A 26,211-nucleotide genomic window follows, 5' to 3' on the forward strand; every position below is an offset into this window, starting at 1 on the left:
CTAAGTCAATGAGTGAAACTTAAAAAGCAGTAGCAAAAACGACGGAACCAGCACAGTAGACAACCAGTGATAAGATATGTTTATAATTGTAACCCTACAAAAGCATTAAAGGAAAAAATCTTGTTTATAGAAAAGACATCATCGACACGTAATGCCTTTCCTCTGCCCAATAATTACTTGAAGAGATTAAGAGTAATCGTAGAACTTGAGATATGATTGCACCAAGAGTATGTTTATTTTTTCAGAAAAGACTCCTGATTTCCAAGTAATGATATAAGTTTTTTCACGGGTCCAAAATTAAGCTCATTAGTACTCTTCTACAATAGACTATTAAAATGGGCCTAATTTATTGACCACGCCCACAAATCGGTGACAATAAATTGAGATGGAAACTGCAGAGGCGATTGAAAGTAAAAATGTTGCACCGTTTCCCCTCTACAAAACATTTTACACTATAAAATCTGGAATTTTTTTAAAAGGCTAATAAGCATATTGTTACTGACGGACAGGGATATTATTAACTACATAGGATAAATGACACAAGTTTGCATATTTAGTCCCTTGCATGTAAATCGATGATGTAATATGACCTCCATTCCGATTAACGACTAATTTGTACTGAAAGAAAGGAAAACCAGCCAGACATCATTTCAAATCGCAGTGAACCTGAAAACCAGATTTAAGTAAAAGACCCATCTCCTGACAAAACCACCCAATTTGGATTTCACGCAAAATTCACACACAATTTGGATTTCAGTCACTTTTCAAAACTATAGCTGCAGAAATGGACTTATTTTCATGATATCCAGGGCTTCGTTGACGCATTTTGCCTAATCATTTGACACCTGAATGTCATAAACTGGTACCTACCGTTTCGAGAGTGGTTCCCGAAGACGAATAAAAATAGAGGAAATACCAAATTAATTGCTACAAAGACAATTATGACTACTGACATGTCGGTTGCTATTTAAATTAGCATTTGAGTTATATACAAAATATCCGCATCTTACCTAATTTCACAATTATAGGTTAATATAACCAGCCATGGGTACTTAAAACATGGAGCAGTAACAAGTAGAGAAACACAAGGCATGCATGCCGCTATGGACATAAAAATATTAGTCACAGAGCGCGGGCGAATACAGTTATGTTTTACAAATCAATGCTGGATGCATCCTTTAAAGACAGCGAGAGCTTTTAAATCGGCTATCATATCCGCTTGAGTCTCCCCCCAGATTACGATTTTGAGCTTCAAGCATCGATTTCTTCCACCGCGAAATGCTTTCGGGCTCTCTCTCTCTCTCCACAGACACACTAGAGGGGGAGGAAGTTTTCTGGGTTGGAGAGAGAGAGAGAGAGAGGATTGAGGTTTGAAGAAAGGATGAGAGCCAGAGGTAGTCGTCGACAGAAATATAAGGATGCAAATAAAACGAGTCAGACAGCTTTTTCCAATCCCATGGGGGATGGGTTGGAGGCAACGGACGATTATTATTAAAGGTGCTCGACCGGTTACGGTAGAATTACACAGAGTATTTTGCGAACCACTTCAGTTATCCACCAACCTGATGTTGAACTTTCTTTTGCAATACTCAATGAAGCTTACCATTTTAAATATACCGGGACTAGCCACGGTGATCACAAGTGAGAAATGCACAATTTGCGCGAAAATTCCAAAGAGAAAAAAATCATCGATCAGGATTCGAATCCGGATCCACCAATTTCCGGCCGAATGCTTTCGCCAGTTTAGCCGTCTAAGCGTCATTCCCCTCGGTTAAAATTTGTGCACTATACCGGTCCACACCATCTTGTCCGGTATAATCCACAAATTTCTGCAAAGAGGAATGATGCCTCGGTAGCTTCACTGACTAAGCACTCAACCTATGATAGGAGGATGCGGGTTCGGATCCCGATCAATGCGATGGATTTTTTTTATCCGATGAATTTTCGCACGAATTCTATCATACTACGTTCTATCTATAAGTGGGGTATCGGTTTGACGAGGAGGCTTGAGTGTTGGCCTCCCACCCTGTGGGCACGGGTTTAAATTCCGGCGGTGGTGGAGATTCTCTTACAGAATTCCGGGTCGCTTAGTGGAGGATATCTAAAGCGCAGCACTCCGTCCGTCGGATGGGATGTTAAGCCGTGGACCCCTTCGCGCCTTTTTTTGAGAGCAGGCTAACATGTAGTACCTAGATATTACTTACCCTCCTATTTCGAGGTTCATCTAAAATGAGATAAGTTTATTCCCGGCAAAAATGTTCTCCAGCTACGCGACTGGTATCCCATGAGGGCAATGAAGGGAAACGTTCGGGAAATGAGGCAATATAAATCGGAGAATCTACGACATTTTTCTCTTATGGATTAATTCGTGGATTTTACAATTTATTATTGAGTATATCCGACCAGTCTGTGAAACCATCGGCTAGCTAATGTTCAATCACGACCACTGGAAATCTATCTTTTGAACCCTTACGCTGAGATTTCAAAATAATTCCTCATGCCTTACTTTCAATAATCCCTACAGCCCGGCTCTGTGAAATAACTCAGACTAGTCCGATTATGTGCATTCGAGTCAATTATTTCATAATACCTAGTAATGAGCTTACTCACTATATTCTTCATTATCATTTCCACTCACATAAAAAATGCTTCCATTAAGAACTACTACGGTATTACCTAGAGTTAAGACATCTGTCTTTATGAGATGATACAGAACAAAACAAATTTCTTGAAATCGTATAAGGCTTGAAGTTTCAAAATCGCACAATACGAGAAGCTCAACATGAAAAATTACATTCATCATTGCTTTCACTCTAGGTATACATAATTTTTCAGGAAGAGAAAAATAAACATATTAAAAGTTGTAGCATTACAATTTTCACCTATTAAGGTGCAACTAAAGTTTAGATATCTTAGATAGCGATGGTTTTCGAAGTGTTTTAGAGCCAAAATTGTTATAAAAATTACCTTTTACAGACAACTCAGAGATATTATTAAGGATTTGAAGGATATTGTGTTACCCACTTCAGTTTGAACGGATCTTAATATACATATAATAAAATCTGAAAACTATTAACTAATTGATATTAACTTGATATTAATTAATTTGGCTTAACTTGATTATTAACTTGTTTTAATGATTGATATTAACCTTAACTAATTGATAACAAAGCTTTCGTTCATACTGGTCCATCATTTAATCCCGCAATATATTCACATTTCCCCATAAAAAGCGTATTGCCCTGGAGCCTTTAAAAGTATTTTTTACTCACAATCAGCCATCTGAATTCCAGGTGAAACCATGGTCGCGCTCCGAAATGCTACAAGATTCAAAACTTTATCAGGATTTATAGACCTTTCTAGCATCAAATTTCAAAAGGTTTATCGAGGAAACGAACAAACAGCAAAAAAACTGTATAAACCATTTATTCACCCAGCTATGCAGCTTCATTCGTGAAAAAATGTCTAAATCCCATCACCAACTGGAAAACTGGGAGAGGGTTGGTTTTTGGAGAAAAAAAATAAAGTGACAGGGGTTGCGGATGCGGCGTGGGGAGCCGTGCGAAAATCGGGTGGGTTGGCCACCCCGTCGGAGCGACGACACATCCATCTTCATCGCTCAAAGCGGGTCGATACTAGGGCTGCCAACCAAACCCCTTTCAAACACACACACACACACACTCTCCAACGTGTATATATACACACACATATATATATATGTCTCTGGAAGCACCCCTTCCGTTCCGGAAATTCCGACACGACGCGAGAGGCCGCGGCTCGAGGTCGCGTTTTGCATGAAGACGAAATGCGGCGCTGTCAGGAGATCGGGGAGAAAGTGTTTATGATATTTTTGGAATGATGGAAGGAAAACGATGGAAGGAGATGTTGGGATAGTATGAGGAAATATATGACAGAGGAGAAATGTAACTGAAAGCGATAGCAATATTGAGCAGGGGCTCAGTATAAAACAATATTACACTAGCATGAAAGGCAAATTAAAAAAAAATTGAATGGTTACCATGAAGTATTTGTCCTGATATGGTAAGAATTTGGAAGAACAAGCAGATCACGTTTTACCCTGAAATTCTCATAAGATTCTTCTCGATACATATTTTGGCTAGACGTTTCTACAGAGCGAAACCAGCAAAATCAGAAGCATGTAATGCGTAAACTGAAATATGCTGAAACTTGCCTGCTTGTGTGCTTTAGAATTTGACTGAAATAGTTTTTCAAAAACAAATCCATGTTGTGAAATTCCTAATGCCATCGCACCCCCCAACCTATTTACATTTCTTTCTGTTATTTAGAAAGCACAATAATTCAGTTTTAGTTGAGCGCACACAGATATACAAAATAAGCATTATTGGGGAGTGAACGACGCAGTGAAGGAGGGTAAAATACTGAATGGAAAATCAGATAAGTGCCATCGCATTTGTTCGTTTATTAATGCTGTAAATACTTTACAATCAAGAAAATTTTCTTCCACATAAATTGAAGGAGCTAATATGAATAGCAAGCGTAGAAGGCCGTAAGATATTCACATATATGACAATTAAGAGGTCATCAATTACCAGAAATGGCTTAACATTAAACTATTATTATTTATTTATTATCCGATTGACCCGAAAACACTATGAGTTTTGCCTTTTTCGAAGGTGGATATTAAAAAATAAACAATAGTTGATCACAATCACCCATGTCGTGGACAGGAGCTACTTATCCAGGAGGGACTCGAACCCGCGACCTTTAATTTGGTAGGCGAGGATCCTACTCCACCACTGTTAAAGCCAAAAATTTATTTAATAAATTTCAATTTTAAAATGTGAATTTTTATCCAAGAATAATAATTCAATAACTATTTTATCGCTCGAGCACAGCTGAGCATTATTAAATCCCTTATTCAACCTCTATCTTTATCATTAAACTTCTACCACGCATAGAGGTTATTGAAAACGCAGGATCAAAAAATAAAAAAGATAGCCATACAAAGAAAAACATTTGGACCAGAAGAACGCAATAATTAAATCGTGAAATAAGAATTACTAGATATTTCTAACATAATCCGCCGCTACATCTTGAAATCCACAGGTCTATTACTGCGATACAAATCATAACATAGTAAGTAATGTATCAAAATGATCTGAGAAAATAAAAGCATCAATATCACTTGGCACTTTCTATCTTCCTTTATCCCTTGCATATCAATATGGCTACTTCCACAGAAATCTCTCGTTTTTCCCTCTGTAGCCAAGGCGCCAGTTCAACATAAAAAACTTTAAAAAAGCAAAAAGCAAATACAAACTAATAGCAAATGATATTCAGAAAATGAAACCCAAAAAAATAATGGAAACGTGCATAAAAACATACATAAAAAATGACTTCGGTCATTCAAAGCACATGCATCATACTTTTGCAGTATCAAACCGTTGTTTTGAAATGCGTGGCCCACATTTCATACCAGAACGAATCGATAAAACGATCAGCGGTCCCAACGAAATTCGGAATAAACACGAGCGCGGAAGTTTCATCACAAAGTGCGCCCGGGCTTTATCGTGGACTACGGACAATCTTACGACACAATATCCATCCGATCTGAAAGCTTTCCGAGCGAAATACATTCACAAATTCATCTGAGAATTGACGTCCAAAATGGGGCAGTCATGGTAGTGGTGTGGCCACGGGGGGTTTTTTTCGGGGCTACAACAGCCGTTCTTGAGCCTTTAGAAGAGTAAAATGAGTATGATGTTGAGTGAGTAAGTGTTGTGTAAGGTGTAAGAGTAAGTGTCAAAAATGAGTAAGATGTTGCTGTTTTTCGATATTACTGTTTTTTTATTCCTAAAAATCACGTTTTCAACATCAAAATTCCCCAAATTTTTCGGGGAGGGACTCCGGGACCCCCATTTGCCATGGAGAGCATTGCATACACCCCGGATGGCCCCGAAATCTCCGGTAAACCCCCATTCCAATATCCTGGCTGATTTTGCCTCTGAATGGTGGTTGGAAATCGATTAACTGGTGATAAATGTGTCTGTGTGGCTGGGAATTATGTCTTTATTTTTGCATTGTGATGAATCGTAAACGATTTTTATTCTCTAAATACCTCAAAATCCAAAATAATTATTTTGTAAATCTAAGCTGGGAGTTTAAAAATTACGCTCATTGGAGAACCTTTTCAGATTTTGGAGGATATTCTCACGCCCATTGATGGAGCATTTTTAACCAAAGATAGTGATTTGCGAAGAGGAAAACGGTACACCTTACACCTTAATTCGTCTTAATTTAAAAGAAAAAAATAAATTCCACAATGTCCCCTGTGCTCAAATACGATGGACAATCCAAAAACTCAATGACCCACTGAGATTAGGTGAAAAACAATTTAAATTACAACAGTACACCAAGGATAAATGTTCACTACAATTCAAAATAGAATTAGAGAATTCTAGTGCTGTAGTGGCACTCAATAATCAAACTATTATCACCTACACATATATGAATGAATTCGAAACTTTTAATCAATTTTTATGCTAGCATAAATTTATCCGATATCAATCCAGACTCTATTTCTATTGAAATCCTGAGAGTGAAAGCTATGACCGCTATTTTTAGCGGCATCTTTTCGTCAGAGAAAAAAATAGTTAAAAAGACGCCTGCTATTATACCAATCTTTGCTAAGAAAAGATCTCCATTATGCCTACTATATCAGATCAGTAATAAATTTATATCGAGGCCTGGACGATCGGTTGAGTATCATAGTCCATCTATCTGTCACGCTAACGACTGTTTGATTGATCGAAAAGGAAAAATCGACATTTTTCCCCCTGAAAGACGCGTTCCCATGCCCATAATAGCAAACAAATACAGAAATCAAGACGAAAGATTCGGTGATAATATTTCCTCCCCTTCCAAAGGCAAATTTTGGATCATATAATTCTATTTTTGTGTGACCAGTGACCTAATGATCACTTTCTAACTTTATCCTTAAAAAAAAACTTGAATAAATAGCAAACAGAAATTAACTCGGCGGAATATTATTATCAATCGCATCGTGAAAGCTGAAACTGTAGTTTTGATTGCGAAAATAAATATGAGTGTTATTGTATGTTTGCCCTATATTTAAATACTCTCACGCGATTCCTTTATTTTTTTAAATAAATATTTCCCGAAGAACTCTACCGAAGTTTGAAAAATGTTGACAAAATTTGACAAATTTTCAAGTTTTCAAGTTCAAATTTTCAAGACAAGTTTGACTATTGATTTTTTTCTTTCCCCGACACCGCTGTCTTTTATAGAGGATTAATTTAATTTACTATTAGTATATACTGTATTAATTTCGTAGCCTTGTTATTATTGAGTTCTAAATTACTGCATAAGAGATCATATATGAGATAGGGACGAGATACTAGAATCATGTGCAATAATTTTCCCGGATGAATACTTTTTGATATAATCACTTACACCAAGGATGAAGTTTGCAATGAAAAAATATAGGTCTTAACCGGGATTTGAACCCGGATCTCCGGATAACCCATCGTGAAGTTTGCTCTGCGAAGATGGCTTGGTGGTGTAACGGGTGAACAGCCCACGGGACTCGGGATATCCGGCTCCGAATCCCGATTAAGCTAAATTTTTTTAAATGGCGATCTTCATCCTTTATGTATGTACCTTTGGACCCATCCGCGTGACTGCACACATACTCACTTGTTTTATGCAGTTCTTATTACAATATTGGTTGACTTGGTCAACCAGGTCAAAATCCCAAAACGATATACCTAAATGATCTTCCGGGAGGAAAAATATATATGAGTGGGTTGGAAGCCAAGTCAAGGGGTACAAGTTTTTTTTCTCCTCAACAGAGTTAAGTGAAGTTAATTATTATTTTTTTTTCCTTATCTTGACCTCGTTTAATTCATGTTAAAATAGTTCTTGGGGTGTAGGTCAATGTATGTTATGCAAAAAAGTTTGTAAATATGCGCAAAGCTAAGCCTTGATGATAGTTTAAAATGAACAGAAACGTTGGCTAAAACTTTTTTGCATAACATACATTGACCTACACTCCAATAACTATTTTAACATGTAAAGTTAATTGATATAATAAGTATACAAAAACCTGGTTGGATTCCAACCCACTCATATCTTGTAGGTAACTAGCCTAATTCGTACAAGATCAAGTGCTACATGATTTTAAACTAATCAAGCATTAGGATAATCTGTAACGCTAGCTCTCATGATTTTTACCCTCTTCATGAGCCCGAGTCCCAATTCATACCACACATGGCAATCAAACGAGAAGTAGGTACACGTTGAAACATGTTTCTTTTCCCAGCCACTTTTATGGATTGGTCCTCGAGCAAGCTTGCCTTATACTCTTGGCCGAGATCCAGAAAGCTGTGACCCAAGGGTCGTCCCCCCGGATAGGCGATTCCCGAGCCAAGTCGAGCGCGGACAAACATCCATTCAAACGTCCAAGTGTAGGAAAAAAAAGAGACACGCGGAAACACGACCATTTCACTTGGCCCTCTTTCAATCGGAAACTGAAATAAAAGTGACAGAGGGCCATCATTTCCGTACCACAGGTGAGATATGCCTGAGATCCGAGTCCATTTGGCGCCGAGTTGTCCCTCTGAGAGTAGGGTGCATATTCGCAGAGGCGAGATTTTTGCTACAAATAAGTTTTTCGGTGGAGAATAAATTCCCAGATATTTCCCTAACATTTTCCGGGAAAAAACTCCCATTTTCCAAGACATCTCATTCGAGCACTATGACATTCAGAGTGCTGTGAAAAAACTGAAATAGAGTACGAAAAGATACGCCTACATGTACATCATATTTGACATACACATCACGTATGAGCATTGTACTAAAATCAGTTGTGTGTGATGCTAAATGAGTTTTAAAAACGAAATACATGTATAATAACTATGAAGGTACACATATTTGTTTCAATTATATAAAATGCAGGGAAATTTTGCGACCGAGCTAATTACCTATCGGCATATCTGCTTACATCAGTACAAATCTTATGAAATCGCATACACCTCTTCAATAATTGCCGTAGGAAAAAGTTCGTAAAATGGAGGGAAATTTCACGGAAGACACCATCTAGTTTCCTTCATTCCTATAGTAATTTTACCAAGATTCGTGGAGCAAGATGCCAGACTCTCCCTGTCCATTCAATATTACAAAGCAAGGACTCTAAAGAAGCCAAAGCCATTTGTCGACCTAATACCAGTAGATTTAAAACAATAATTTTACTTTTAACCATCTAATTTACTGACATGTTTGCGAAAAGAAGAGAAAATGGGCACAAATAAATCTTTAGCTTGGATGGTCCAACCAATGACCAATACATCGACCTTCGAGCAAAAGTGCTCATCTCACATTCCAATTAGTTCCTTTTGATTGATGAAGCACCTTTGATATCAGCAGATGAAAATAAAAATTACTACTTGAGAACAAGTTAAGGAAATGTGAAGAAAATTACGAATCCAGGGTTTAGTGCGTGGAAATTAAACATGTTCAAATTAAAACCTGATTTTATACCGTGTTGGAGATCCAAGCAATTGTAATTCTAACTTTTATTAATAAATAACTTTTTTTGAAACAGGGGGCGTTATTAAATTAAAGGCCTAATTAAATTAAGTTATTTTCATCATGTATGACCATTATTTGAAAACTATCAGTTACGTGTTATGTGGTAAATGAGTATACAAAAAAGAAATATATGGACATTTAGTATATCTATGTACATACATGTTCTAATGATATAAAATGCCGGTGAATTCGGCGACCAAGCCAATACCCCATTGGAGTAGTTCCTTGCTTCGGTATCAACCTTACGATGCTACGATATGGCATACACCTCTTTATATTCACCCATGCGCTTGGGTGGTATCAGTCGCTCTACAAAGGATATTGAGAAACTTATGGCCTACGCAGAATTCCGTTTCGGGAAATATAAGAAGTTTTACATTCCCTTTGAGGTACAGCGCCATCACTCAATATGCCAAAAGCAATATCGTTCACAAAACAGAACTTCCGCAGTAACGAACTATGGCTCAACACAGCATTTTCTTTATATTTGGCACAATTCCAAAATTCGCGCGTGATATGAAATATCGAATTGTGCTGTCATCAAAGTTTCTGCGGTACACATGCAGCCGAATTTGATGAAAAGAGTCCTCAATTTCATTCTGGGAGCATTGACCCCAGAAGAGGCCCTTAAAAACGGACTAACGAACGAACCGAACGAACATGAATCTGAAAAATCTGTTCCAGAGTGAATATGAAAAGCCGCATATTAAAGTCACCAGCGAATATTTTTTAACACTTGAATGGAGAAAAATTTATTATGCTTTAACCTGAAACGTATATCAAGTTTCTCATTAAATTCAATTGAGTACTTGAAATACACCCTTGGAATAAGTTTCGTGTTGGTTAAAATTCGTAAATTACATGACGAATGCAATATTGATTTTCAGCGAAAATTTAAGCACCCAGATGAATGCAGGTATAAATTAATATAGACAGAGTATTCAACCACAATGATATATAGACACATTATCATTTTGTTCTGAAGTAGAGTGCTGCAAGAAGTTATTTCGACCTTCATTACAATAGTGTTTGAATAATTTTCAAGACGCAAGGTGTGAACAAGTCTACCAATAAAACAAGACTCGATCTTCAGGATTACAAGTTTCAAATATAGCCTTTGTCTCAGGAGATTATCATCCGAACGAAAATTAATAAATGATGAAATGATTGAATTAAGAGCATCAAAGAAAACGCAAAAAGCAATGTCTCACAAATTCACGGAGAGTCAAATTCCAAGGAAACAAAATAAAAAAGAAAAATCAATGTTGAAAAATGTGGGAACTTTTCCCGACTTTTACGGATTTTAACGGACTTGGAAAATATTCACGATTTTCAACACTGAATGATAATATGCATATGAATGATAATATGCATCCTTCTCTTGAGGTAAAAAAAAATAGATTAAGTGCAGTTGAATCAAATTGAATGATAAAATAATCCTATCATTAAAGCATTCAACGTTGTTCAGGGGATTACTAAGATAAAGGATAAGTCTACTCTCTAAAACCCCGCTGCCGGGGCTGGAAGGACAGCAATTGCCGTCTCGTGCTCACGATTTTTGCACCAAAAGTTGATATTTGTCCCTTAAATTTGATAAACCCTGTATTCCGCAGGTATTCGCCGCAGTAGGTACATTTTGGAGGGAGCGTTGTTTCATCATTGGCGGAGCTGAACGTAAGGGCCTAAAGGACTACAAAGTATACTACGAGTTTCATGCTAAATAAATGGTTGGATTATCCTTTAAGGTCAGTCAATTTCACAACGCCATATGTTGGACATTCTGCCCGCCATGTCTCACTTTTCCCTTACCCCATCCAAAAATTTGGCCTCCTCTTTCCTGCTCATTCAGAGGTTTTGCGAGAAAACTATGGGGAAGAAATGATCACTTAACGTCAAGGCAAAGATAGTTACTCCAAATATTATTGCTATTTTTTTCAAGCATCCAATGAAAATACAACCAAAAATATATTCCCTTACTTAAAAGGTTTTCACTACAAAAACCAACGCTGAATTAACTAACGCATTTTTTTAACTGTTTCAATACATGCCAGGTCAAACTCGCGTATTTCACACAACGAACACCAATTATTTTAGCATTATCGTATGCGTTTACGGCAAGTGTTCTAATACCTCATGCTGCACGCCTATCATGGAAGATTGCGGGTTTGTGCGTAGTTTTAGACGTAAAATAATTCACTCATGTGTTGGCTAAAAATTCGTCGAAGGACAGGCGGACGCGGTGAGGGCAAGGGACGTTCCTGAATGACTACATAGGAGAGCTTATTGAGGATGTTAAATGGAATAAATTAGTCGCTATGGAAAGGTAATGTGATAGGAGAGCGGTCTGAAGAGCTGCGGGAAAGATATCTTAGGATTTTTGACTTGCGACGATTATAAGTTAAAAAATCTCAAGTCTGCCAATGCGGTCATAAACATGCAGGTAAACGTATGCATAGGAACATTGCTCACCCCCTTGCAGGCGAGAGGGGTGAAATAAAGTAGAAGGCGGTGGCCCCGTTTGTCTTGAGGAGGGGCGTATCCCCATGGGGACGGGCCCAAAAAGACCCTGAAGGGGTTTCGCGAGGGAGGCGTGGGCAACGGATGCTCTTAGAGGAGGAGGAGGAGAAAGAAAGAAGGGGGAAAGAGTGCGGGAAAAGCTGGGGAACAGGGGCGCCGCTGACGGCCGTGGGCGGAAAATGAGTGTGGAGCGATGAAATGTGGGACTAGGTGAGTGTCATCCCGGGCATTAGGTCTTTCTCCCCGCTGGCGACGCCCACCTTCTTATCTTCTCGGGCTCAGACCCCACACGGACGACGTTATGGTGCGTCTCCGTGATGAAAGTAGACACGAAGGACGCGCAAGAAAAGATTGTCATTAAGGTTCACGTGTCCCACCGTTGGAACCTAAATTAGCGGTCTCCAAAATAAATGCACGGTCCTCCACCGTCATCGGTTTGGGAATGGCTAGTTGCTCTTGGCAGATATTTAATCTAATCTCTGGAATGCTTTTCGTGCAAATATTAGCTAGTGATATTTTGCTCTAGATTCAGCGAGATTACTGCTTAAACGTATTTTAGGATTAAAATTCTGATCCTACCAACACATACATGTATTCTGCCGAAGGCACCTGAATAAGTGGTCTCAAAAAAATGCACCGTCCGCCACCCTCATCGGTTTGGGAGTGGCTAATTACCCTTGGCAGGTAATTAATCAAATCCCTGGAATGCTTTTCGTTACCATGGTAACTAATGATCTTTTTTTCTCAATTAGGGAGGGTGTTGTTGTATTTTATTTCATTATTAATATTTCATTCTTTACTCAATAACACGAATAAGTTCATATGCACGAATTTTACAACAGCAATACGTGGTATGTGCACGACTCCCACTTTGAAAATCGTTATCGTAATTAAAGAGATTCAAATTTTACTTCTTATAGGTAGTCAAGGAAATTGAGGGGATCAGGTTGGTGTGGTGACTAGAGTGTTGGCTTCCCACCCGGTGGGCCCGGGTTCAAATCCCGGCAGCGGCAGAGAATTTTCAGAGACTGCCCGATCCCTGCTTGAATGTTGTGTGGAGGACATTTCAAGCGCAACACTCCGTCCGTCGGATGGGACGTTAAGCCGTGGTCCCCTTGGTGCCTTTCGTTAAGAGCAGGCTAATGCCGACGATGGGTTTCTCTCCTCCCTTCCTCACCCACCCTTCCCTCATGGCGCAAATGACCTCAGCTGTCGGTCGCCTCCTCCAAACACCATACCAAGAAAATATTATTTGGAGTTCGTTTGAGATGATATCTTTGGAGTTCGTTTGAGATGACATCAGGAAGGTTTTTCCTGGCTAGAAAATTTTCGATGACGTTCCCAAATTTTAGAATTTCTCATTACCGTAAGTCAACGACCCGAAGGTAGCTTTGACACAGCTTCTTCATTCCGCTCTCTTATCAGCTAGCATTTTTATGAAGACTTTATATTTATTCTCTTTTTTGTCCTCAATAACCTGTCCAATGTTACATGTAAATGTCTACATTAATGTCAATATTTTATTTATTTATTTTATTCTCAAACCACCGAATACAGCTCGTATTGGCCATTTTATACCGGGGTATTCAACAAATGTAACCATTAAACGAACACGAACAATCATGCCCTGGACAGGGGAAACCTACCCAGGCGGGACTCGAACCCGCGACCTCTTTTTTGGCGGGCGAGGATTTTAACTCGCCGCCACCGAGGCCGACTCTACCTTTTTAAGCATTGGTCCGAAGTATACCAGTTCCCAGTCAAATAATGTGACAAATTGAATAGAATTCACAAATGTTTACCCTGATAATTTGTAAATTATGCGCTGAGGAGAATATTAGAGAACCTCTTCACGAACTGAAAGAGGGAGACTGCGTATCACGCTCACCATATTGCTGCGGCTGCCCGGAGCACTTTGCACTTTTTATCTGTGTAAGTTGAACCACGCCCGTGTCATGCGCATGTGGAACAGTCCTGAGAGGAGACGCGCGCCGCTCGACGAATATTGGTTTTTCAATTTCTCAGCATGGCTGAAAATATATTCGAATCCGTGATGTCAAGCTAAGCTCGACAACACGAGGCACCAGACCGATCTGTCACAGCAAGCTCGAAGACTGTCAAAAAATGAAAGTTGTGAGAAAAGGACTCGTGACGACAGCTGACATAAAGTGAAGGTTCTGGTGCCGACATCATTCTATTCGTATGCTTGGCACAGACTGAATATTTGGTCGGTATGACGGAAAGATCCTTCTATAGAGCACAATGAAACGCCTGTTTTGCAATGAATAACGAATATTCGTTTTGCATTATGAACGTGTATTTGGATGTTTGTGTGGTACTTTGTTAATGTTGGGAACCCTCGTTGTAAAAAGCCGTTATGTGTGATGTTTACGGTGAATTTGATAGTAAACAAATATATTTTGAAATGCAGGAGTGGATCACATTAGAGACTGAAATCAGCTGACCACTTTTTCAAGCCGTAAAAAAATCGATGACATTCATTCAAACATTCGCTATCCCTCCTCAATATCAATTGATTTGCTTTTATATTTAATTGGCACAACAGATGACGCCTGCACCAATTCATTAGCAATCGATCTGTAACTGGCGATGAAGGGATTTTTTCCTGATTTGTGAGTTAACAGCAATTTGCTAATGGATTGACTCATGTAACGGGCAAGTTTGTGCTCAATGTTGTTTATGAAATGCGAGCGATGAAAACCATAGATTTTAATTAGTGCGTAGATTTTAATTAGTTCTGACCAATCAGCGCACAGGAGGAGATCGGCCAGTGCTATATAAGACGGCAAAAAATGAAGACGGAAGCAGGATGGCTTCCGAAACTGTAGTCAACTATAAACGACAGACGCGGCTGGAGAACCCGGAAATTAGCAGTCATAGATTTTAATATTCAATCCAATAATTTTATAAAATATTTTACGGCCACCTTTGATCCTTGATTCTGCTTCGTGTATGCTGCAATTTGATTCTGAACGTAGCAAGAACTTAAATAAATGCTGGACGGTTACATTCAAATTCCACGATAAACCATCTACGCATGGTCACTTGCTTTAATATTGAAACAATATCGCTATACAGACGGGAAACGGAAAAAAATAAAATGCAACTTATATTAAAACGTCATCATTGGGTAAATATTACAGATTTAATGCAGATTCATGCTTTTAAGTTCTAACTTTAAAACTTGCCTGATTAGCATGAAGACAGTTATACATGTAAATTACTCAAAATTATAATTTTGTCACATTTTAATGGTAGTTAGGATGGGAGAACCTTGCTTTTTTCCCCTCAACAATAACGAAAAAACACTGGGCCAAACCCCATTTCGTATGTTAGCGCTTCAGTCCGGCATCTATCCAACCTCTCTCCAACCCGCCAAAAATACATGCTCTCCCCCCTCCTATTCTATTCCTCGCAGACCTATAAAACTATTCAAAAGCCACAACCTTCAAAATTCCTTCGCTCTCTACTCCTAGGTAAACCACTAGCCATTAGCTTATGCCGGTATCCGAGTGGAAAGAGTATCGGTCTAGTGTTCAAAGGGTCACGAGCTCTAATCCTGGGTGAGGCTATTGAACCCTTCCACGCAAAAATCATCTTGGGAAAAGAGCTTCTTCCCTACTCTGAATGGACGAAATTAACACGCATGTACCTTAGCCCGGGGTGAGCTCTCCCGTCTCTGACCACACCAACCTGAAGGTTGAAATACCAACGGTTGAAATACCAGTGAAGTACCTCTCTCTTTAACCACCCCAATGTCTTGCTTCTTTTCAGTCTTTTTCTTACCGTCAAACTAACTCAATTTCTTGGCGCATGCAGCGTCAAAGCCAGCCTTGCAATCACCACAGCCAGCAAATTATAACTTTTTTACCGCACGCATCACTAGATTCTGTAGAAGAGCTATTAACTGAATCTGCCTTAATTTATTAAATAACTAAAGGTCATCTAATGCGATGAATGTATTCAATCAGGACAATTTCGTAAGAACGTAGCAACAAAGGAATGACGCTGTGATTTTATCGACCAATTTAGTCATGAAAGTGGTTATGGCTTTTATTTGACATCCGGCTAAAGCAATTTTGAGCAATGGAAAATCATTCACATCTCTTAATCGCAATAATATGTGACCTAAATCATGCATGAATTTATTCAGCTTTCCTCAAATAAAGGTAAAAATATTGTGAAGAAGTAATCAACACCAACAAAAAGTTTAAGGCAAGTGCATACTCAGCACTTAGGATAGATTGGATGCTATCCTTTAAAAATGAAACAAATTTACGTACTCCATTTCCTCTAAACAAGGTATAAAAATATAAATACAATAGCATTTTATTTATATTTTTTGTAAATATATTTTGTAGCAATACCCTAAGCACAAATTCACACACGTTCGCTATTAATAAAAATGGAAAAAAAGTCGAACCCATACCTTTTTCTAAAAATTAATTCAATGAAATAATCATAACCATACAATTACTATGGAAACTACTTACACCCATTATCCAATTTTAGTTATTCAGGAAGCTTCAAAATAAAAAATTCAATTAAAAAATTTAGTTTAGAAGGGAAGACAAGGAATGATTTTCGTATGTGAAATTGCATTGTTCTTATTTCAACCCCCATGATGAATGAGTTTACCTCCATCATGCCAAAGATTATTACGTTTACATTGAGGTACTTTCTAAATTCCAAGCGCCTAACTTAAGGAAAAATATAACACGAACTTTTAGCTACATTTATGCTCGTGGGGCAATGAATAATAGTTACAAATTGAATTAACCACTCCGGCATGAACAGCTGATCGGAGTTGGACTTCATTACGCCAAAGATTATTACGTTCCTAAGAAGATAATTTGCATCAATACAAGCGTCACACTTAGGGACATGTATGGCATGAAATTTTAGCCACATTTGTGCTCGTAGGGTTAGCGAATAGTCGTTAAAAATTGGATAAACCACAAGCGGCATGGACAACTGATCAAGGTCTAAACCCAGATCTTCACTCAAGGGAACGGTTGAAAAGCTTCGAGACCGTCAATCCCACACTCCCTATGGAAAGGAAAGGGTTTTCGGCATTTCATTTGGTCCCGGAATACGGTATGAGGGGAGCTCGAGGTTTCCACCACTCAAAGGAACGAAGTGTTTACGAGGCCCAGAAAACCACCACCACCACTATCACCGTGGAAGCTTCCACGTACGCGCATGCGCAGTTTTCGGGCACACACGAGTGAGTATGCAAGGCGAGAGATAGAGAGAGGAGAATTCCGAGGCCCCGTTGGGGAATTGCGTGCGGGAAGGGATGCCCCGGGGCGAGGACCCCCAGGTACCACAAGCATGCCAACTTAAGGGCACAAAAGTCGCTCCAAGCGGGATTGCGAACACCTGTGATAATATACCCAGGAAGGGGATGAGAAGGGGGTGAAGAGAGTGAGTGAAGAACGATGAGGATATTATTATTTAAGTATTCACTTTACCTCAAAAAAATGGAAGTTAGGCTACAATTTTATCGTGATATTAACAGCTTATCTATCTCTATCTGTGATGTATGATAAATAGTAATAATTCTACTGCAAGTTCTAATTCAAATATTAATACTTTGCCAAAAACTATCTACCGAAAAATCTGTGGAATATGTTTACCTAAAGAATATTCTTCCATTTCTGTAGCAGCAGCAAATCATGGTTTCACTAATAGTGACCCGAGCCGCCCTACTGTGGGGTTCCCTATACCATTCCTTCCTTCCCTATCCCAGGAGGCGTCGCGTCGTTGGGCTGGGGCCGAGAACTACAAGCATACTAAAAAAAAGCACAAAACAGTCGCTCCACCCGCAAAATGGATAACGAACACCTGAGATACTATAAGAGGATTCCGGAACCGGGATGAGAATGGGACGAAGAGGACATTTGTGCTAAGAGAGAAGAAATTAGCCCTTAGAGTGCCGGGAAGGGGCGAAGCTAGACGCGATAGCGCTAAACCCTATAATGTCACTCTTAGATGCTGATAGTTCACTAATCATTGAATAGTCAATATTCGTTTTCTTTCAACATTAACTTTTTTCTTTGAATTATAAAAATTAACGAACATTCGTCAAATATTACATTCAAAAGGTGAAACTACATATAATAAATATTTCGTAAAGTTTTTGAACGCACACCTTTAGTTGTTTTTGAGGCGTAATTTTTTTCCTAACTTACTGCAAAATCAGCAAAAATGCTCGAAACTTATAGCATAGTGCCTATAAAATCGGTTGGCTCTCAAAGGGTTAACGGGGGTAGAAAGACATGAACACAAGAAGACGTGGGTCTATTTTTTTCATTTGACCTTACTTTCTCTGTCTTTTGCGTATTTTGATGCTTCACCTGTAATTTACTTACACCGTATGACAGGTAGGTACATAGCAAGAAATTTGCTTGAGTGGGAGCTTGAATGTCTTTCTGAGTGCAATATCATATTCAAAACTTCCTTTTCCACCATTTCATTTCACTATAAAACAAATTATGTGCTTTAAATACCACTTTTTATGGATATGCTGCAAAGACTATTAATATCGAACCCCGAACAACAAAGAGCCCAGAGGAAACAGATTATCCACCTCACTGGAATCTCCCACGAGGGGTCATGCTATTCAACGAATATAAAACATCATGTGCATAGAAAAACACAAGCCAAAGCAGGTTATGTATGCCTTTGGCAGACAACCAAAAGAACATGATGCGAAAAGGAATGTTTGAGAAAAATAAAAAAATACCCATAGTTGCGGTGTTTTCATGTCGACAACTGGTCAAAATGAAAGATACCAAAGTTGAGAGAAAAAACTGGAACGAGTTCAAGAAGGAAGAAAATCCGCTGAGGTATGAAACGGGATGTGAAGGACGTAAGGGCTAGAGAAGGTGGGGTGGATGGGGATGATCGATTTCAAAACTCAACGCACTAGAGTTTTCAAGCGAGGATGGAAGTTAAAAAATTCCCTCTACGCCACCGAAAATCCTTCGCTTCGTGTTTTTTGCCGTACCTTTCTTTCTCGGGAGCCCTGACAAAGGAGGTGTCATGTATCTTCTCTTCTGATGCTGTCGGGCTGCGCATTACGGAAAGCCCCGTTCCTGCCGTCTTTCGGAACCGCTCTTCAAAGTCGTGCAAGAGAGGCTCGTGCGACATATCACCCCTTTCACGCTGATTTTTGTCGATTTAATGATGGAGGTCTTCAAAGAAAAAGATGTCTGTTTAGAGGCCAAATTTTGGGTCAATTTTGTGCTTCGAAGGATATCAGCCCGAACGTAGTTAATTACACTACTAATAAAACATTTAATATACAGGTTAGATGTTTGCAGCAAAAGAGAGGAGGCTAAGACGGATATTAATCTAGGAAAGCATAAGCTTAAAGAGGTGAAAGAGTTTTCTAAGAGCAGCGTAAAACCAATCCTAGGATTGTTGACTAATGATAATGATGACAGGTTGGAGAAAAAATGTGTCACGAAATTTTAACACTAGATAACTGATGCCAGTAGAAATCAAAATTAGTAACGATGTGTAATATTTCAAATCCTGCCGCATTTACGGAGGTGAAATATACATGAATTACCATGAGCCTCAAACCTGCGCTGAAGATGGAAGCCGGTTGTGGCTTCTTAGAAGTCCTTTCTCCCTCGCGTTGCCATCTTGGATGGACCTCGGAGGCCTTAAAATCTAGCACCATGAGCCTCGGTACAATTGCCACGGGAATTAAGGGACCTGGATAGAGTGGTGGTCTGCGCAGTGGCCCCGAAAGCCAAAGGTCCGTAGTTCGATTCCCTGCCCAAAGGAATTTCTCTCATGGCACTTTATGTATGTTAGTAATGATGTTTAGGTCAAAAATACCATTTTAAAATTACGAAAACTTTGAGCGATGCGCTCTGATTGGCTATGAGTTTGTCCTGTTGCCGAATGCCTTGGTTACATCGCAATCTCCGGCAGGCAAAGCATTCGTAGTCATGAATTGTCAAGTGCATACGGCAACAGGGAAAGCTCGCGGCCAATCCGAGTGCTTTGCTCAAAGTTTCTGTAATATCAAACTCGGTGGTGGTGGGGTAAAGTCCTCGCCTACCAATCTGTAGGTCGTGGGTTCGAATCCCGCCTGGGTAGGTGATCCCTAACCAGAGCACACATTCGAAAAAGGCTATTCGAGCTTCCAGGCGGGTGGTCTCCCTCCATTCTGCCGACGTTTCGGAGCACAAGTCGGGTTCCATCATCAGGGCTAATGGTGAGTGGATGAAGTTTGCCAGCTTATATACTCTTCAATTGGTTGTAAGGTCTACCGTTATTGGCCGGGAGGCAGCCAATCTCATTTTCCTAAGTTCCGGTTTCCATACATTACTTAGTGAATATCCTGCGTCACGGTTGAGGGTGTTGCTTGTCAGCCGGATCTCGGTGGATTCCTTTATCAGTCTTTCCCAGAAGTTAGTCTCACGGCATATATTTGCCGGGAAAGCATCACATTTTACTTCAGGGCACGCATGTTTGTGTTTGTGCTATGATAATTTTGAAAACCCGTTATAAATACCGCAATGTGCTGTTTACGGGGGAGTGGTAAATAAATAAATAAATAGCGCGTTAACGACCTAAATATAACCAGTAATTTTAGTTCCTACAGACATCAGCTATCCAGGGTTTATATTTTGTGATACATTTTCTCTCCACCCTGTATAAAACGCATCGTGGAAATCAGCGAAGAGATATTAAAACTCGTGCTATAGGGAAGTAGTAAGTAAATTGGCAAAGAGCGAAGAAGAAAAAATGAGTTATTGATGGGATGAAAGGATTCGGTGTTATTGTAAATCGAATTATAAAATTCAATTTGGGACGAGGTGACTCTCAAAATGCTGTATGTAAAACTACCATCAAAGGTGGAGGACCATTAGAAAAATAAGGGTTTCAGACTTAACTTGATTAAATTTGGTTATATCTTTGTCAATATTAAAAACGAGCAGTACTTTTCAACAAAAACTTAATCACATATATTACCAAGGCTTCGATACTTGATGCGACTATCAATCTTGATGGAACAGGGTTAATTTTTCGCGTAAAGTTAACACTTTGCCTCCTATTGCGCATTGAAATAATTATTCCTTATCGGATGCTTATAATCCTATGTTTGACAGCAAGGCAGGAATCAGTGATTTTAATTAAGGCGTTGAGACGAGTGAATGATAAGAAAGGATTTCGGGTTTCTTTTGCATAACGGTTGTTTGACAATAATACCTAAACTTACCCTGAAATCGAAGAAAGTGTTGATAAGATTATACAGGCTAAGCCGATTAAGCACTGATAACGATGTTTAAACAATCTTTAGGGATTAACAAGGATACCTTTAACTGACGGAGGCTAGGCGGAGATTCGTGAGAAAATTCATCGACGTTAGCATTAGTCCCTCGCGAAAAATAAAACGGATGAAAGAGAGGACACCTATGGAGAAGAGCGCTAATCTTATCAAAGGATCACTTTAAAGATCTAAAGCCTAAAGCTGCGAGTGGCAGCACTTTTTTCATCGCCCTATCGTGAAACCATGGGGATTAATTTTTTATTCCCAGAGGAAAAGCGAAGGTTTTGAGACACATTCACTGAAAAATTAATCCGAGGATGAAACTTAAGCGGGTTCAAGGAGTAAAAATCGAGTCCTTGTCATGAACGAAAGCTCTCTCACGATGTACAGGATTCAAGCTTCCAAATATAAGAGGTTTCTCCGAGGTAACGATGCTTCGCATAAAATTTCAGTAAAATATATCATTTTAATAAAACTTTAAACGTGAAAAGTATGATGCAAAGGTGAAAGAAATTATAGTCCATTGACACTCACTGGTTACATTTCCACGTCGCCATATACCTACGTGGACTCATAAAGACCTGACAGTGATGATGTACTTCACAGCAACGGTCCTTCACTGCCCTAACTAACGGTCCTCCATAAAATATATGTTTATATATTTTTCCGCAACACAAAACCTGCCGACTTTTTTGCATACCGTTAACAGCTTAATTTTGAAATATTTAACCATTCTTTAAGCTTTTTGATTTATAAATTGGTAGTTTTAGACTTTAAGCATGAATATCTCCAAAATTACTGAAATTGTTATTGTTTTTTAACGCTTTTGTGTTTGCGCTGATTGTAATTAAATCTCCCTAGTTAAAAGTAAGAGCACTTAAAAATTGATGGAAATATAGCTTGTTTCAAATGCTCAACGAATTACCGCAGTAAAAGCTTTTTCAACCAGCAATTCCTAAATGTTATGTGATATGGATATCGAAACTGGTATTTTCATCTATATTAAATAAATCCCCAACAATTCAAAGATGAAAAATTTTCCCAAAAAATCGTCATATTCTAAAATCAGTCTGTTCTAAATTAGGATCTTCCAAATGTAGATAAGTCTTCAATTCATTCCAAGAAAGAAATATCCCGACTTTCATCATTCTTCCGATTTCCATTTCAATGACGAAATAACTACTTAAAAATATAAAATTTCAGAACCCGAGAAAACGCACCACTTGCAACGCTATGCTTTCGTCATTCTTATGCTGTTCTTAGAAGTTTTTTGTCATTGTATTATAAAATGGATAAAGAAGAAGTAAAGAAGGTGCAACTGCCAATTTAATACTTTCACTTCTTCCTACGCACTTTAAACATAATCACGTCAATGAGTTTTATTATGATAGTTCCCTTAATTTTACATGTTTCAGCCCTTACCAAGATAATAAATTTCCAAATGGTAAGCCATGAACTAAGATTAATTGAGCAAGAAGATGAAAATGTTTACTGTAATAAAAGAAAAAAATGAAAAATAAAAAATGGAGTGATAAAATTTTTCTATAGGTGCAGCTCCAATTCAAAACATAATGTGGCTGCATTTGGGTACATTACTCAACCGATTTCATTGCTTTCTACATTCGCCATGATCAACCCAGCGTACGCACGAGACTGAACGAGTAAATTGAATAAACGACGTTTTTTTAAGTACCTACGAGTAAACTCCGGACTCTTTCTCTGCCAACGATTCCTCCTGACATTTTTATCGCACAGATCGGACCCGAAGTTATAATTCAGCCCAACCTCATTTCCGCTCAAATCCACGCAATGCCGGGCGACGACGTCGTCGCAATGCCTATGCAGGAGGAGAGATCCCGTCCCATCAAACCCTTGCCCTTCGTGTATAAGTGAAAGAGAACCTGCGCCACACTTGTCCACATATTTTAATGCTGTGTTACGACTGCCGGAATACATGAATAGACCCGCGCTCTCACGCGACAACCCAACCCTTCAAGCCATATCAATCACGCTTTACTATCAAGTACTTTAGCCCTTTCTCGGATTCTTATTTTCTCTCAGTGACTTCTGCCAACAGCGCATTACTCTATAAACCACGAGTCAACGTCTCTACTTTATCATACTGAGGCCTTTTTTTAATCGCGAATAATCTAAGGAGAATGTTTAATTTCCAAACTCCTGTCAGCGCAAAATCTCGCCGTAATATCTTTACGAGAAGATATACCGTTCGTGGGGGCATTCCTTGAGGCAAACATTCTAGTTACGAAATTGCGGTACTACCAATAAGCTGGTATTCTTGTTATGGAGCTTCAAATTATTTTACAAAAGAGATAATTATTATGCTACATGGAATTCAATATGAAACTTTTATAGCTATATGTTATAAATGCAACTGTGAAAACATACTCATGCAAAATCAGAAATCCTATTTGCTGGTTATAAGGTTGCATGAATGCACATAAATTTTATAAAAATATGCGATAAGAGTAAAGTTTAGCCATTGTACGAGGAACATCTTAAAAAAAAGACGAGATAAATAATATTTCATTGATATTCTCAGTTCTTAATTTAACTCCGACAAGGATAGTAAAACTAATCTGATATTGTGAATTGTATAATGTGTAATTGAGTCATTGAATACAACAGACCACAGGAGCTTGCCCGCATAAGTACTACTGAATCAATATTTAATTTCAGTTAGCCCTTTCCACAAGACCCTAAAGCCTTGATGCCCCGCATAAAAACGATTTCAGTGAAATGCGAACCCAATCTCTGCATTAATATCGCCATTTTGCGTGTTCCCTGTCACTCATCCGCATCTTGAACTTTTACGGTAATCCGTAATAAACTGTACACTTGATTCCATTTGGAAATAATGGGTCAATCTTTCACCTCGTTGATTCAAATTACTTTTCATGTCAAGCCTGAAATCACGGTGACTTTTAAGAAATACAAGATAAAGAAAACTCAAAAGCATTAATCACATATTTTTCTTTATTTTAAACGTTAACTGCATACTTAATATATGGCCGACCTTATTATTAATTGCCAAAAGTAGAAAATTGAAAACATTTTGGGCAAAACATAATATTCTTGCATCTAAATTTACGCGCCTTGCACACCTTTAATGTCACAGATGATATAATTGTGGCCCTGGCATAGGTCTTATACGAGAAAAATCGGAAGAGCTTCCATTGCTGGAAATCAGGTCTAAATGAGTTTCAATAAAATTTTTATTCATTCCATTTCGGGAAATAATACGGTTTAGTTTTGATTCCTGATTGGGATGGTAATGTGGCGAAAGAAATTTTTCATAAAATCTCTTGGCATTATGCCAGCATTCTTTAAGCACTGCAAGCCTTTTTTAGTACCATTGAAAAACTGAGAGTACAAAAATAGAAGGAAAAAAATCAATCCCCAACGTTTTGCCCATAGTGAAGATAGAACAGAGGGGGTAGCACCGATGATTAAATTAAAAACTAGGGAGAAAGTCACAGTAGGGAGCGCTGATGGCTGAAAACCTGGTAAAAGAAAATGGAGAAACATTCCTCTTTCCTCTATCTAAATGCTTCACACTTTGAATGCTCCATGCAAAAAAATACCTCAGTCAACTCACATACTAGTGTGCAGATTATGATGTTTACTGCTTAAAATTTAAAAAAAATTCCCCGAGATATCTAGATTTTATGGTAAAATGGCTTCTTTTCTAGGGTGCTATCTAATCCTTAAATATAATCGGTTTCGGAGTAAATATTACCCATGGGATAGAATGACTGACCACAGGCATATACATCGGTGAAGTCATTTTTAAGCTGCAAGTAACATCTTGAGATGAAAGAAACTTATCTATTCATGAAACTTATATTGTAAGATGAGGTTTAATAAACTGTCCTCATGTTCCAAAACGTCAGCTCACACGAGAGAAAAGAACACACCCGATTAAGTTCATACACAACAATACCCACTGGTTTCCAAAAGTTAGCTTTAAAGCATAAATATGTGAATAATATCAAGTAAGAATTCATTCTAGTATTAATATCTAGTTACAGAAAGTTACTGGAATAGAAGTTAATTTTTTTTGCTTCACTCTGGGTTCCAATGCAAATAGCGATTTCCAAGGCGCTCTTCAAATTCCCCGAGTTTTTCCAGGAGAGAAATATTCCTCGAGTATTCCAGGTTTCTTTGGTTTTCCAGGCTAGCTGACACTCTAGCAAGTTTAATTTCGTAGGAGAAAAGACACGCTGATAAACGTAGAATCCTCGACTTCAAATCGTATTGAAATACTTCCGCGTGACCTTTCCTATTTTCCTCCCAATCCTGACTTTGTTTTAAATTGCCGACGTACACCATCCGAGCACAGTTTCTCGTTTCTGCTGCATGTTTCATCCCTTCCTCCTCCCCTCCGAGCCCCTCATTTCATACGAAACCCTCCTTCGCCAGCACACACCCAATCGGACCCTTTCACCGAGCCTCTCACACGCCTTTCGACGCGCAAATGTTTCCCAAAAGGTTTCTCCCGCCTTTCCCTCGGCGAATTTTTCAGACCCAGAGTGTGTTGAGGGTGTGTGCACGGAGCTATTCACAACATGCACGCCCGTGCGCGGTCAAGAGAAGGGAGTAGACGCCTCAGCCATCTCCTGGGATACGCGCATTCATGGCGGAGAAAGGACCAATAAAACAAAATGTTAAGATTATGAGGTACTAATTGAACTTGTTACTTCACCCTTAATTAAAAAACTTCCGAGCCGATGTTTTTTGCCGTGAACATACAGTCAATTTCAGCGTTC

The 26,211-nt window shown here is 38.8% G+C and overlaps 1 protein-coding gene across 1 annotated transcript in view; it reads right to left on the reverse strand.

The window, feature by feature from the left end:
• The window catches only part of LOC124155738 (Kv channel-interacting protein 4), a 562,897-nt gene that overhangs the window by 363,718 nt on the left and 172,968 nt on the right, over positions 1-26,211 (reverse strand). The window lies entirely within an intron of this gene.

This window comes from Ischnura elegans, chromosome 3, assembly GCF_921293095.1.
Source record: "Ischnura elegans chromosome 3, ioIscEleg1.1, whole genome shotgun sequence".
Classification (NCBI taxonomy): domain Eukaryota; kingdom Metazoa; phylum Arthropoda; class Insecta; order Odonata; family Coenagrionidae; genus Ischnura; species Ischnura elegans.